The sequence below is a fragment of the Parambassis ranga genome, chromosome 24 (assembly GCF_900634625.1).
Source record: "Parambassis ranga chromosome 24, fParRan2.1, whole genome shotgun sequence".
Classification (NCBI taxonomy): Eukaryota; Metazoa; Chordata; class Actinopteri; family Ambassidae; genus Parambassis; species Parambassis ranga.
In genome coordinates this window covers 9587877-9603154 of record NC_041043.1, presented here as the reverse complement: position 1 = coordinate 9603154, position 15278 = coordinate 9587877, and positions in this window count along the sequence as shown.

Here is a 15278-nt window from a genome sequence, read left to right as displayed (position 1 = left end):
TGTTCATGGGATTCAGGTGTAATTTAAAAAATCATAATAAAGTAGGTTAAAATAAACCTTTTTTTATTGTAATGGACAAATTACATGTAAAAGAATGAAATTACAAAAACATCTAAGGAAAAAATATCATATTTTAGAAGCATATTAATGAATTGGCTCACTGGGGTTGTATCAGGTTCAGGAAAATGACGCTGTAAGGCTCATATAGCGCGGACACCTATGTTTCATAATGACATTATATAATGACACTGTGTGATGTACAGAAGCAAATGAAATCTCACACCTTTAGTTCCAGATAATTAGATGGATTGATATGATCCTTTTTAGGCGCCTCTCAGATGTTTTCATAGTGACATGTTGCGATACCATGAAAATGCAATCACTGCAAAAAAAAAAAGAAGAGGGGTGGGGTTGCGGGGGGGATATGCACGCACTTGTCGGTACCTTGCCTCAGGTACAGACTGGGACAACCTTGTCCCAGTTGTTTGGCACAGACAAATGAACTGTATCTCAATGCATCTGGGACTATAAGCAAAACTAAAAAGTTGACTAGGCAGTCCTTCATTGTGGACCGGGACACATTCACTTAGATTCTGCTTTAACAACTGTTCACTGTATTTATTATGAGGTCATCCAACCTCACTGACGTCATGATGAAAAAGTAAATGAACATTTAAAACATTCAACCATAGCTTTTAAAAAATGCAAAACATAATCTGAAAACTATATCAAAAAATGTGTATGAAGAGATCTCTACTACGGTTAGTATGCTGTCACAGGGTAATACCACCACAAGATGGGATGAGTTACAGTAGCATCTAGTCTGGAGGAAGTCAGTCATATTTAAGAACAGGACATTAATGACATAACATGGCATGACCTCTTGCCTAGCCTTTTCTCCCTCATGCACTGCTTCCATGCCTGTCTTTATCAAACTGAGGACTGGATTTAAACTAGCTTGCCTGTTGTTGGTTGCGTGTACTTTATGCAGTGTCTGATGTCGGTAGACAAAAAAAATGTGATGTCGATATGACAACAGAATTAAAGAAAGTTGAAAAACAGAAAAACCACAAAGAGGAAAGACTGAAACCCACATCCACAAAAGGTTTAGTCCTCTATACTGATGCTCTGAAGGGCTTAATGTTTACATACTAATGCAGGCAACAGATGTACATAACAGGTGCAGTGATTATCAAACTCACCACTTTATCTGAGCACGTTAGCATGCTATTTACAATTAGCACTAAACATACATTACTGCTGCTGCTAGGATGATGGGGATGCTATTAGTTTATGTATAATTCTTTATAAGGCAGGAACTATTTTCTCATTTGTAATAGAACACCATACAGTATGTTACATATGTCACTGACTGGAGGGAGGAGTCCTCCCCTTAATGTCACTTCCTCCCATAGCTGCAGGCAAAAAATCAATTAACACCAATCAATCACTCTTTAATCCATTTTTTAAATATTCAAATGAAATACAGATAAACTGTAAACTGAGATCCCAATGTTCACTTTGGGGACGCTGTCCATTTTTGATGAGATTAGCAGAGACAAGATTTTTAGCATCAATTTGAACAGATTGCGATGCTTATGAAGATGTACTGTTCATGCTGTAGTCACACTCCAGTAGCATCCCTCGCTGGCTTCCAAGTCCTCGGTTGTCGTTCCTCGTGGGCTTCATATCAGCTCACACAAAAGCAGACGTTGGGTAGCAGTGCCTGGCTGATTGGAAGGACCACAGCTGCTTTATGGAACTCTGCCATTTCTTCACATTTCCCCACGGGCCCAGTGACAAGCTGACCAGAAAAGAGGAGAACGGGACGTATTGATCAGTAGCTAAGAGTAGAACAGAGCCACTCAGAGTATCAAACCCGAAGGGGGGAGGACAGGAGAATTGGCACTTCTCCCCTGCGATTGTGAAGGACTCCAGGGGGGTGTTTTGTCTCCTGTCTGACAGGGCCCCTCAGTCCCTCATTACAGTCAGCTCTGTCTGTCCCCGAACTGACGTTTTTAGCTCCAGTTTTTCACTGGACACTTCTGTCTTTCCTGAAGCTCTTGAAGCAGATATGCTGTTGACTGTCTGAGGGAGGGATTTGGAGTGAGTAAATGTTAAATGCAGAGGCACAACACAAAGCAGGCCTCTCTCTCTCTGTACGTCTGTCTGTCTGTTGAATGTGCTTTATATTTCTCTGTGGATTAGAAACAAAGGCACCCACATACACGTTTGAAAGGTAATCAGCATTTCTGTACTGATTGCAGCCGTGCAGGGAAAAACTCATTACATTTCATTTTTTCAAAGCGGTGGCTCTACAGAACCTTGCTTCGGTAATTGTTACCCTCGGAAAGCTGCCAAGAGGTTTGATGGTGCGCCAGATTAGCTGTGTGTGGTTTGTCTCTCACTCAGGCCCACCTTGTACCCGGCCTCTCGCCCAGGCCTTCTTTGGCACAGTCCCCCGACCATCTGTCAGAAACTTGGGCTTTGAACCACTCCCCCGACTTCATTTCCCCCCAACAAGTATATAAAACACAAACATCCCAGCGCTGAGAAACGCTAAGGTAAAGAGCGAAGACATCAAGACAGACGTTTTTAAGTGGGCATCACCGGGTTCATTCATGTGTGAAAAAACACCTCAACAGAAACCTCTCTTTTCACAAACATGGAGTGTGTCACAGGGCCTATTTCTTTGGTTGTAACAATGATAGAACATTACTGGTGATATGCAACATTACAGAGCTAGAGCTCCATCTTCAACCGCTTATCCGGGGCCGGGTTGCGGGGGCAGTCTCACCAGACACTTCCTCCAGCTCTTCCGGGGGATCCCGAGGCGTTCCCAGGCCAGCCGAGAGACATATTCTCTCCACCGTGTCCTGGGTCTTCCCCTGGGGTCTCCTCCCAGTGGGACATGCCCGGAACACCTCTTCAGGGAGGCATCCAGGAGGCATCCTAAACAGATGCCCGAGCCACCTCAGCAGCGGCTCTACTCTGAGCTCCTCTCGGGTGACCGAGCTCCTCACCCTATCTCTAAGGGAGCGCCCAGCCACCCTTCGGAGAGGAAACTCATTTCCGCCACTTGTATTCGTGATCTCATTCTTTCAGTCATTACCCAGAGCTTATGAACATAGGTGATGGTAGGAACGTAGATTGACCAGTAAATCGAGAGTCTCACCTTTCGGCTCAGCTCCTTCTTCCCCACGACAGACCAGTACAGCGACCGCATTACTGTGGAAGCTGCCCCGATCCGCCTGTCAATCTCCTGCTCCATTTTTTCCCCCACTCATGAACAAGATTTCGAGATACACAAACTCCTCCATTAGGCTAATCCTCATTGTGGCCTTTTACCAGGTAGACTCTGGTTCCAAGATGGCAACTTTTTCAAACATGGCAGCGAATTGCTTTTGCATAGAGCCACATCGTCTTTATATCCAGTCTATGAGTGAACTATTTGACATTCATCTTCAGGAACTCTTACGGGCTGATTAAGGGCTGAGAAAAGGCATCAAGTTTCCTTTATACATCAAAGCACCAATAACATAATCACTTGGCTGTAAGAGTTCACAGGTACCTCTTGTGTAAGAAACTTTTTCTGAGTGACATGAGGGATCGGTAGTTGGAAGCTTGTCACTTTCAATCACACTTTGAGAAAGGGTCAAAACAAGTCACCTCAGCTGCAGTTGGCACGGTTGAGAGACAACAGACAGTCTGGACATGAAGCTCTCCGGGGGAAGGGAAAGCTTGGCAGTAATATTTCCCAAGTGCGCACTGACATACACATATATAGGTGCTCCTCACTCAACCTCCTGTCCCCATCTCCCACATTACATCGAAAAGCACCTTTCAAAAGAGCCACAGTCGCTTGTCAAAGCCATGGTTTGAAACCACCAGATCAGTGGTGCAGATGGATGGTCAGAGACAACCGGCACGCTGCAGGAGAGGGAGAGAAGTGTAGGCAGCGGTTAGGAGAGGAGTGCGTCACTCTGATGATGTACATGCTGCAGCTCTGCCCCTCAGAGGAACATGTAACACCTCACATTTCACAGACAGTGACATCAAACAAGGCCTGGCTGATCCAGAAAGTCTTCATTTGTCATTTTAACACCCTCTTTCAGCCACTGCGGCTCCTAATTATGCACAACAGAGAGCCGAGTATCATTTATAATTCCTACTCTTTCATTCTGCTATCTCAAAAGCATACTTCCTTTTTTCTTCTCCATCCTCTGTGTGGAAGAAAAAGGATGCAAATGACACAGTTTCCTCCCGCCAGAGCCCTTAAAATAAGTTGTTGTGCAACTAACTAATTATAAAGCGGATCCATGCAGGAGAAGAGCAGTTCCTGAAGTTACATAACATTTCAACAATGAAGTCATAAACTAGGATGAATCCAATTAAAAGTATGCCAATACTATCGGTGTTAGTTGTGGCGCTAACAGTGTTAATACTTGGATGCTGTGTGAGCTGTAAGTGTTATTGTAATAACACTTAAAAGTTGCTGTGTCAGACATGTTCATAGATGTTAATGTGATCAATAACCTGCAGTTATAACTTAGCTTATTTCAGTCTGTCACCTGCACTTCTCGCATTATCTGTCAAATTACCAACATCACAATAATTTATATGTGGCTTTGTTGTTTCCCTTCATATCCCACCCAGTTGGTTTTTCGGATTTTTAGCCTTTCGTCCATTTTTTTTAGTTTATTTTTTTTAGGTGTTCATGTCTACTAGTGCCAAAACCAGCATAAACAACACATCTGTATGATGATCTGCTCGATATAAACTGCACAAGTCTCTGACTACAGACCTCTAAAAACAAACCCTTTCCAGTGTTTACTGTTTTATTCATTGACCACCTGTCCGTCAACATGACTGACAGAAAGTTAGAATTAAAGACTTTATAAAAGAAAAAGCCTCCTTAGGCTCCTGTGTTTAACTGCTCTGTTGGATTGAGAGCAAAATAGATGCTACACTGACTCACTGGTACATCTTGTGGTACAAAGTGGTATTACACAAACAACTAAGGTTGTCAGTGCCTACTTCACAGAATGCTTAGAGAAAAGCATGTGACAACATGTGAAAACACGAAGGCTACATTTATTGGCATAGGAAAATCTGTCCAGATGTGAGCATCAGTCTTTTTTTTCTTTGTTTGTCTCAGTGTTCGGACGATCTGCTGACTCTTAGTTGTTTTAGTTGATATTGATGTTCACTGAAAACAACCACAGATGCAAGCATTCTATTCATTTTCTCCATTATCTTGTGTATGTGTGCATTCAAAACCAAAAAAAGTAACACAAACACACAAATACACACACACTTGCAGTGTGCAGTGCGGTATTTGCTTTCTCCTCTTTTAACAGCAGCCCATAAAAAGTTTACTGAGAGCCCTCCCTTGTGCTTTCATCAGCATATCACTTTGAGCTCCTATTATGCAAATGAAATCACAGCTCTATAAACCATATGTAAATGGAAAACACAAGCATGTCCAGGCGAAATTACACTCATAAATTTGATCAGCAGCGCTCTAATAATCAGAACAGTAAGTGAAGTTTTTTTTCGTTCGGTTAGATCCTGTCCATTCATCAGCGCGATGTGCCAGTTGAGACGCGTCAAATTGTCAGCATCTGAGGGCTGATTGTCGGACAATTTGTTGCAGCTCCTGTAATTGTTTGCTGCAGCTTTTTAAGGCACTCAAAGCACTCTAAAAATATACCTATGGCAGTGAAAAAGGCAGCCGGCTTCGCATCCTTCAAATAAATGGACCATGCATGATCGACTTCCTCAGCAGTTCCATTTAATCTATGCAAAAATCCTCTGGGTGTAACTGTGATGTAGCGATCAGCTGGATGCAAAAACTACCTCAGATCACACATAAAATATTTATTCTTCAAGGCAGTGAGAGTTAAAAAGCCAACACATCAAGCGAGGAGAACAGAGCGAGATGGAGAGTCAGTTTTTTTAAAGACCATGCGGACCGGTTGGATCCCATAAGTTTCTGAGGCCCAACAACATTAATAATAAATATAACCACAAGCAGCCATTAGTTGGGTCCAAACCCATGAAGCGAACACTTTGACAGTGAGAATATAAAACTGATTCATCATTTTAGATAAGTGCTACATCTCTGAGATAGAAACTGAAGTGATTGCAGCTGAAATGAGCTCTAACAGATTTCCATTTTGAAAAATTGCCAGTTTTAGTAAAGCAGTGGAGTGTAACCACACTTCTTCTTTTTGTGGTCTTACAGATTTAAGCCAAACCAAAATGATTAAGTGAGATTAAGCATCACTGAACTATTCATATTTTGCAGCTTCGACACTATCGGTGTTATGAAGGTGACACAAACAGCTGAAACTACATTATAACTAATATTAGTTTAGCTTTAGCATGCAGCTTGCAACATAACAGACCTTAAACACATACTGAGATGCTCCTGTATGACTTCTCTGGTATATGCATGTAATGTTCAGTACTCTCCCTCCTTTTTGCTCTGTTTGGGGTCTCTACCTTCTGATGGATAGGGCCTTCACACTGTAAATATAGACTGTAAATGAAGGAGAAAGGACAGAGGTGTACTGAAGCTCAGTTTGACGGCTTTGCCACTTACTGTAAGGAGCCGCCCTGGATGTTGTTGATCGGAAGTACTGATTCATTTCTGGGTTACTTCCGCTACTGGACGCCTCTCGCCAGTGGCCGTGGCCATGCCTGTATTCTCCCATGATGGAACTGTGGACTACTTGTTCCATGTTGGACTACTACTCGTTCGCAGATCGTCTCGTGGTTTCTTCCCTTGCGTTCCAGCGTCTACTCTGATTGCCTTTCCTGTGGATAACCCTGTTTTGATCTCGTTTAGGTTTTTGCCTTATCCCCGTCGGTACCTTTGCTTTGGTGGACTGATTCTTCTGGTTTTGTTACTTGGCCTGGACCCTCTGGTTAGTGCCTTTGGGAATGTGATTTCTCTGTACCTCTGCTTCGTGGACTGATACCCTGGTTTCCTGATCCCTGCCTGTACTTCTGACCTGCTTAGCCCAGCCACGTTACTCTGTTGTTTCTGCAGAGTCACTATCTGTGTACAGACCCAGCTCTCTGGTGAACCGATCAGTGAATGCTCCTGGGATACTTCCTGGTCATAACCTGACACCATCTTTCTGCATCTTTCTGAGTCATTACAAGCATCCAGGTCACTCAGTTTGATCTGTTTAAATCCAAAGTGTTTAGCTAAACCTAATTAAATCTTTTAAACATAACGAACATTTTGAAGTCCTACCGGTGAATATCTGGAGCTGGGTTAATACCACCAACAAACAGAAAAACTAGAACTACAGTTTAGAGTACATTCAGCATTCAGCAGCACTTCAAACATTGTGACATAGCTGCTCCACCATCTTCAGGTTCACTCCAAAGGATGACATCATTTGCACAGTACTGAGGTGTGTGTGCTGTGTATGTGATGTTGATGCTAAAGCACAGCATTTGTCTACATTAAGAGTCTTTATAAGCCAGACGACAGAAAGTGTACCCAGCCTGAAAATTATCAACCGGTGTCCAGGCTCTCTGTTCGGCTCCCGCTGTGTTAATGGGCTCTGGTACACATACAGAGTAGCACCAGCTCAGCGTGACGCTGGTTACTTTAGCTTTCACACAGTCTGCGACCCTGTCACCTTCATAGGCGCTTCACAAGTGAGTGACCGCTGTGTGTGGTCGAAACAAAAGACGAGAGCTTCCCACTTTTCAGCCTGTAATGACATATGCACTGATGGCTGGTCATAAAAAGGTTCACGTGTGCTCTGAATAAAGGGCAGGAGCAGTGGGGATGTATTTAATTCTGACACTACATGGAGGGTGAGCTGCAAATTTTGTCTTCAGCCTCTAAACTGGAGCCACTGTAAAACTGGACCTTTGACGTTAAGTTCTATAAATTTTGTCATTAATTATGATGTAATTAGGGCCTTGAAATTGACTTTTTTAGAGGATGATTGATGAATAAATTAATGTTTATACAATATTATGGTCTCATCAGTTAATTATCTCCATAGCTTAATTGCTTTTTATTCCAAAATCTCTTATAACTAATTAAATATTAATTTTTCAATTAAGTTTGGTTGAAGCTTGTTTTACACTTTACAGCTGATGACTGTGTAGACCATTCAGAATCATCATTCAGTGTTTACCCCGATACAAACACAAATCCACAAGACCTGTTTGTAATATACATCTGCATCAGCGTGTTTATCATAAAGACAAATGCATGTAATACAAACAGTCAGCCTCTCCCAGACTCATGCCACATAATTCTACAAACTGTTCACTGTGCAGCTGTGGTTCTTCAGCTCTAAGCTCCAGCATCAGTCCATACAAGCATCAGAACAATACAATTGACCCACAAAAACACGACAAATCATAAAAACTGTTGGAGTTGTTCACTATGTACTAAATACTAAAGAGGTAATACTGAAGATACATGTAGACTTTATTTAGCTTCTGTGTTTGCATCTATTGTGGCTTGGGAGCTCATTCACTAAAGAAAGAAATCACATACATAAGTATTATACACACACACACACACACACACACAAGACTTTAAATGGGGTGGCGGACAACTGCCCACTACCTGCCCATCCCTTTACATACAGTACACCTGCTCTATCCACACACACTCTCACACACACATCTCAAGCTCTGTCTAGCCTGAGGGCTGATCAAAACCACCACACAAAAGCTGTCTTGGTTCCCAGAACATAGACCCTTTCCCCTAGAGGCCCCTGAACCGTCCTGCCCTGTCATCCTCCACATCTGAGGCAGCCCAGAGATGAAACAATAATTACTCACATATTGGGGTTACATGTCACGTATCAAACATTATGGATTTGGCAAGTAGCTTGTGACCAGATATTGGCATCTCAATAAAACACCCCTCCATTTATGGCATTTATTGCAAGTGTGCTGCTCAGAAATGGTCCAAAATATCATGTAAAATGGAAAATGACAGTTTTTAGATTTAATCATATTTTATCAAACCACATCTTCTTCTGCCTTTGTATCATTTTTGTAATTGTGTAGTAGTGGTGACATCCTTGTTTTTTAATCACAGGATTTTTTTGTCCTTTGCAAATATGGCCACTGTTTGAAGGAAGTACATTTCATCATACACCCAGAAATGGATCTAAAAGCATGGCTGCCTCGTCTGGGTTATTTGGGTGCCATCATCACCATTCAATTTCAGTTACATCAAAGTCTCAGTAGAGAGGACAATTTTGTCCCCTTTCTGATTGAACAAAATTGAAACCCCTCCGCATGACGTGCATAGAGACACTGAATGTAAATATCATGACAGAACATGGGAAGCTAATTGTCAATTTCAGACTAATTTTGTTATATTTATTATAGCATAAACCCTGTCTTTTCCATGTAAAAAGTAATGTTGTAGAGGGAGTAGATGGGTGTTTAGGTGATGCTGCATAACCTCTCAACCTCTACTGTGCAGACTCTGGTTCCAAGATGGCAGCACCAGTTAGTAGGACACTCAGTTTCATACTGAGGAGAGGCAGTTGCGTCCTCCATCTTTATCCATGGTTAAAACACATGTAACAAGGCCAACTTCTCCAACCTGCAACAAACTTCTCTACCATTTTCTTAACTAAAATAGTGATGAGCAGGTTTTAAAAACACTTATTGCCATGACCACAAGAGGGTCCTTTAATTCTTAAACACCAGTTCCTGAGCCTAAAAAAAAATGTTGGCGTTGTTTCTGTAACATTTTTAAATGTTACAGAAACTCTTAGTTTTATAGATTTTCACAGAATTTTGTGTACAGAGTGAATTGTCAAATAATAATTTTCAAATTATTAATTATCAAATCAAACTACTACGCTGACGTCCTATAGTAACCCATTGTCCACATTTTTTACAGCATGTGACTACCTTTTTAGTAATTTAGAATATTGATTTAAAATTGTGGCAGAATCTGTGGGGGCAATTTCCATCATGTCTTTTAATAATTCATAACATGAAATCCATGGGTGTGTGTGGCGTGAAATCGCCGCAGCAGAGAGAGAAAGCAAATACCCTTTCTTTGGAAATATCTACCTACCACTGTTTAAATGAAAGCCATTTCTCTGTATTTCACATGACCGAACTTGAATCAAACACAGCATACTTATTCTAAAAAGTCTGAGGTTTATGTCAGAAGATAATTTTCAGTTTCTGCGCTCCACACAGACCTTGCATAATGTCCAGTTAAAATAATCTCAGGTATAAGCAGTTCTATCCAGAGTGGCAGCCTTGAAATCACTGAAAAAGTTCTGCAGTACACTGTGGAACCATCTGTTCAAATTGCACTTGAAAGCAGCATTTACTCCCAGCAGAGATCAGACCCAGCTTTAGTCAACGTATGGATCTCTTTTTACTTTTGCGGCTTTGCTGTGATGACACATCAATGAAGCAGACACGTGTGGTTTTAGCAACAGACTTATGTCAGCTTGTGCAGTTTATCCTCTTAAGAGTTCCTTCATGAATATTACTCATCGGTGATTTATGAATGATTTGTTGTGAATGTTTTCAAAAATATTAATGTCGTAGATCCTGTGTTATTGTAGGTCTAAAAGTGTCTCTCCCTAGAAGCAGTGATGTGTGTGAGCATGATAACACCGGATGCTGCATAAACGAAGTTTACTTCTTTCAACCTGAAGTGTCTGAGCACAGTTTGTTCATGAATTCTTCATTCTTCACAAGATCGCCAAATTTGTTTTAATTTTAACTTCAGATTTTAGCATTTTTAAGTAACCATTTGTTGAAGAATCACTCAGTTTGAGCCTGTTGAGAAGTGAATTTAAAAAACCTATAATGACACTGAACCCCTCTAGAACAAAGCCACATTTCCAGTAAGGTGCGATCATGAGATGGAAACCAACATTTGTTCTGTTTGTTTGTTCTGTGCGGTCCTCATTTTAATATTTTCAAATATATGATATTTTACATAATAAAAACAGAACCATTTATGTTCTTTTGATCAGGAATATTAAAAGGTTGGATGGTGACTCTGACATGGCTCCAGATGGACACCCAGACGGCTGGGCTTTGTGTCCCATGTGGGACTGTTGCTTTACAATCCATCACAAATGTCACTTCACTTTTGCTTTACTCGTGTTGAGGCTTTAAAAAGTATGTGACCCAGTTTAGACAGAAAGTCGTGTTTTTGATTGAAACCGAAAGGACAAGACAACTAGATGAATTTCTCTCATCTTCAAACATCTTTATTATTTTCTTGGCTGCCATGGTAACCAAATGTTACCTGGTGCACCACATGGTTTATAATGCAGAGCTGTGTGGGAGGTTGCCCTTTTGCTCGTCTCGCAGGCACATACCGCCACCCCAACTCATCTTTTCACCAGGGCACTCCAGACTCCTCACCGGGGCTCAGGGGCCTTCCTGGAGGAGAGCGCACTGCTGGGATCTGGTCAGCCTAGATCATATAATTTCCATAGTCTGAGTCTGCACCAAAATTCACTGCTTCATTTCAAAATGATATAACAAAGTCTCTTCTAGTTGAACTATAGACAGAGCGTACTTTCAGTATTGTCACCCAGAGGTTCCTAAAGAGCCGGGAACTCATCAGTAGAGACTTAAACTATTTTTCTGCCAGACTATAAACATAATGTAAACAAAATGTTAACATGCAAATCCTAAAAAAGAGTGATTCACTTGCTGTTCATCAACACCTAGAGGCCACAGAGGGAACTGCAGTATAAACATGTTTGTGAATAATTATTGCCATCTTTTTTTAAGAAAAATATGTGCATAATAACTACTTGTACTGCATGGACATATACAAATTAGCAATCACTTCTCAATGTTGTCAGTACATCCTGAAAGGTCTCATTAAAGCCTGGAAACATGCATGTGTGCGATCACACAATTCACACAAGCTACTGTAACTCAAATTGTGACCAAGTGACCAACACAGTTTAAATGCACTGTATTCATACAACCACAGGAGAGCTAGACATGTAAACACTGGTCATCTGCAACCCCATGCTGAAAGCTGTGTGGTTTCACCCATGATGACTCCACTTGCTTGACTGTTTGCATCTAAGTGGGCTCCTCTGACTGGGTTTCTATTCTAACTCACAGAGGAAAGCAAATATTTCCTCAAATGTAAACCCAAGACATACATCTATACATATGGAATAAATTCCTTTATATTCACATAAGTGAGAATCAGTGTCAAAATGTGTGAGGGCTTTGTTCACTCACATTTTTAGGCTCATTTTTCCTATTAGGTAAGCTGGACTTGACACTAACTGTACAGAAAAGGGTAAAAAGAAATTACAGCACTTCCAGCTGAAAGCGTAGCGGTCAGACCTGTAGCTACAAATTGAAAACAGATGCCTAAATGTGTTCCTCTCGCTGCCGTTCACATCACCTAGTGACAGCAGCTCTTAGAGATAATCATAGCCCGTGGAGATCAGAGGGGGAGGCGTTAATGTTCGACTGATTTGTTCAGTGTGAGAAATCTTGAGGAGGCAGTGGCAAACAGTGACTAAACCCCTGCTGCAGAGTCAGATGACCTAAACTGTTGTCATTTTCAAACTCACATCTGTTCTTGTCTTCTTATGTGCGGCTAAAATATGCTGGTTTTTTATGTGTGGGGTTACTCAGGATTAGAGTTGTGTCGTTGAAGTAGCAGCATTTCCAATTTCAAGACTGCTGCAATTTGCTCTGCAAAACAACAACTAAATGCAAACACTCGGATGGATTGATTGGTTCCTCCGCGCAGACCCCCACCATCACTACTCCGCCCCTTCAATTTGCTTTGTCCTATTGAAGTGCACCTTCACGCTCGCCTTTGCAAATTGCAGTTTTTACTTAACACAACACTTAATTGCAGGCACATGCTCGAGTGGTCATGGTGCCCATCAGAGGCAAAATAAGTCATAACAGCGCTGGGTAGATTATTCTGGAATCAGCAGCAATGGTGCCAAGCTCCCACTCTAAGCCCCCGCCTCCACCACCCCACCCGCATGCAAACCAGAGCTGAGTCCATCTCTTGGGCACCAGCACCAGATGGCTGAGCCAGTAACAGAACTGTAGAAAAAAATGGACAAGGAGGAATGAGAAATGGAGAGAGGAAATGAGAGAAAAGTCAGGGATTGGAAAAAGAGAGGATGGAAAGCGCTTGTGTTCGGTCTGATCATTAGATTTCTAAACTCAGACGGCTGCGGATGGATTTGCATAGCCTAAGGTTGGCAGTGGCCCACTTTCCCCTCGCTGTCTTACTGAAAGACTGCCAGTGCATTCCATTATTTGTGTCAAGGCGGGTTCTGTGATGAAGAAAATAACAGTGCTGGCTCCTAGTCAGAGTTTACGGTCTCAACCCTCCCTCTTCTGGTCTTCACTGTGACTGGCTGATTTCCTGAACGCAACCCAGATATCTACTGAGGAGGGAAGGCCGACGCTGAGCAGCGAGAGCGGCAGGAACACAGTGAAGGAGTCGGTGCGAGCAGGAAGAAAAGACGAAGAAAAGAGATGAGAGAGATGGAGGCAGGATGTACACCAACCACAGGGCAGAGCTCAGGACTTGGCTCACTCTGAAGGAAGAGGACAGCAGCTGGAATGAGGCTCCCGCAGTTCAGAGGGCTTTGAGATGCCGTCATCCTGTCGAGCTCCTGTAAGACAGCCATGCTGGTTGAGAAAGAAAGATGGACGGCTGAACATTTGCAGAGCATTAAGTCAGTCAAGCTACTCATTGGAAATAATCAACTCATCCACTTGTATCCTCACATGAAGTGTAAATTTTATTGACTTGACTAGCTGTGCTCATGCTTACTGTTGTTCACTCAAAGGCTCATTTAATTAACATTGATTTTTTTTACAGTGCATCCCTGGGATTCAAGTAAACACACAGAAAAGAAGTTTGTTGATGAAAAACTTTTAATTATGTACTGCAAATGCCATTTAGATTATTAATGATATGCTTTTATGTAGGATGTGGCACCTACCTGTGGTCATATCCAAGAAGTGCATCTCTGCCCGAACCCTAACCAAGTAGCTCTAATGCCTCAACTTAACCATGAATGGAAGCAAAGTGACTTTCACAACATGTCATTTTTTTTTTTAGATACTGTATTAATCCCAGAGGGAAATTCGTTACGGCTGCTGCACAAGCAGTGTCATACAATGACTAGCAAGGCGCGCCACAGGCTAGGGTGAAGTGTCTTGCCCAAGAACACACAACAGTGACTAGGGAGGAGTTGGGATCGAACCACCAACCTTCCGGTTATTGGACAACCCATATCCCACTGCGCCACTGTTGCCCCTGTTGATGTCATCAAGCACTTTAAAAGAAAGCCACAGAATTCTGTGCACTTCCGGCAGCGCCTGCTGTGTTAGAAACGCACTTACTCAGCGGCCTGTTGTTGAAGTGACTCAAATTGTCGTGTTGTTATTTTTAACTTTAACAGCTGCCTGTTTACTTGCTGCATTGATAGTGTTGTTCCTTTCACCTGCCAGTGCTTTTAATGTGGTGGATTGGTGTATATTTAATAGTGTGCAATCAGTGTTGTGCTGTTTTTTTAGGGGATACACGCGCATGTTTGTGAAGCGCATTCATGCATGACTGACGTGTCGTACTTTTGTTTCCCGTGCTTCTAATTTTAATATGTATGATGTCTTATTATTTACCGCGAGGGTCTGAGTGGCTGTTCAGCAGCGTCGCTGATATTCCATGTATCGCAGTGGCTGTATGCCTCACAGGAAGAAGGAGAAGAAGAAGGCTATTGTTATTCATGGACAAGGTGTTTTGACTGTCTCTGCATATTTTTAGGGATTTGAATAACTATCCCCCTGTGGCTCAGAATCTGCTGACCTAATGAGCCAACCTGACTGATTGACACAGGAGACCGTCAGAGCAGCCATTCATCATCTCCTGTGGTGAATAAACATTGGATATTTCATCCTCCCAATGTACGCTCGGTAATGGATAATTTTAATCCCATACAAACTGCCAACACTTCCCCAACAATGTCTGATTACCATCCCGTATCCTAAATTCACATAGGAAAGGTGCAGATGCTGCTAGAAATCTCACAAAATATGAAATTACGGCTTTTTTCTTTTGAACAATTGTACACGTTTGTGTCTTCAGGAGAGCTCATGAATGATAATGGTGTGAGTGATCATTTTTGTATTCCGAGGTGCATCACATGCTATCACTGAACAAGACTTCTCTCTGTAAAGCAGCACTGTCGTGGCTCTAAGAGTGTACTTTATGTTGACAGTAA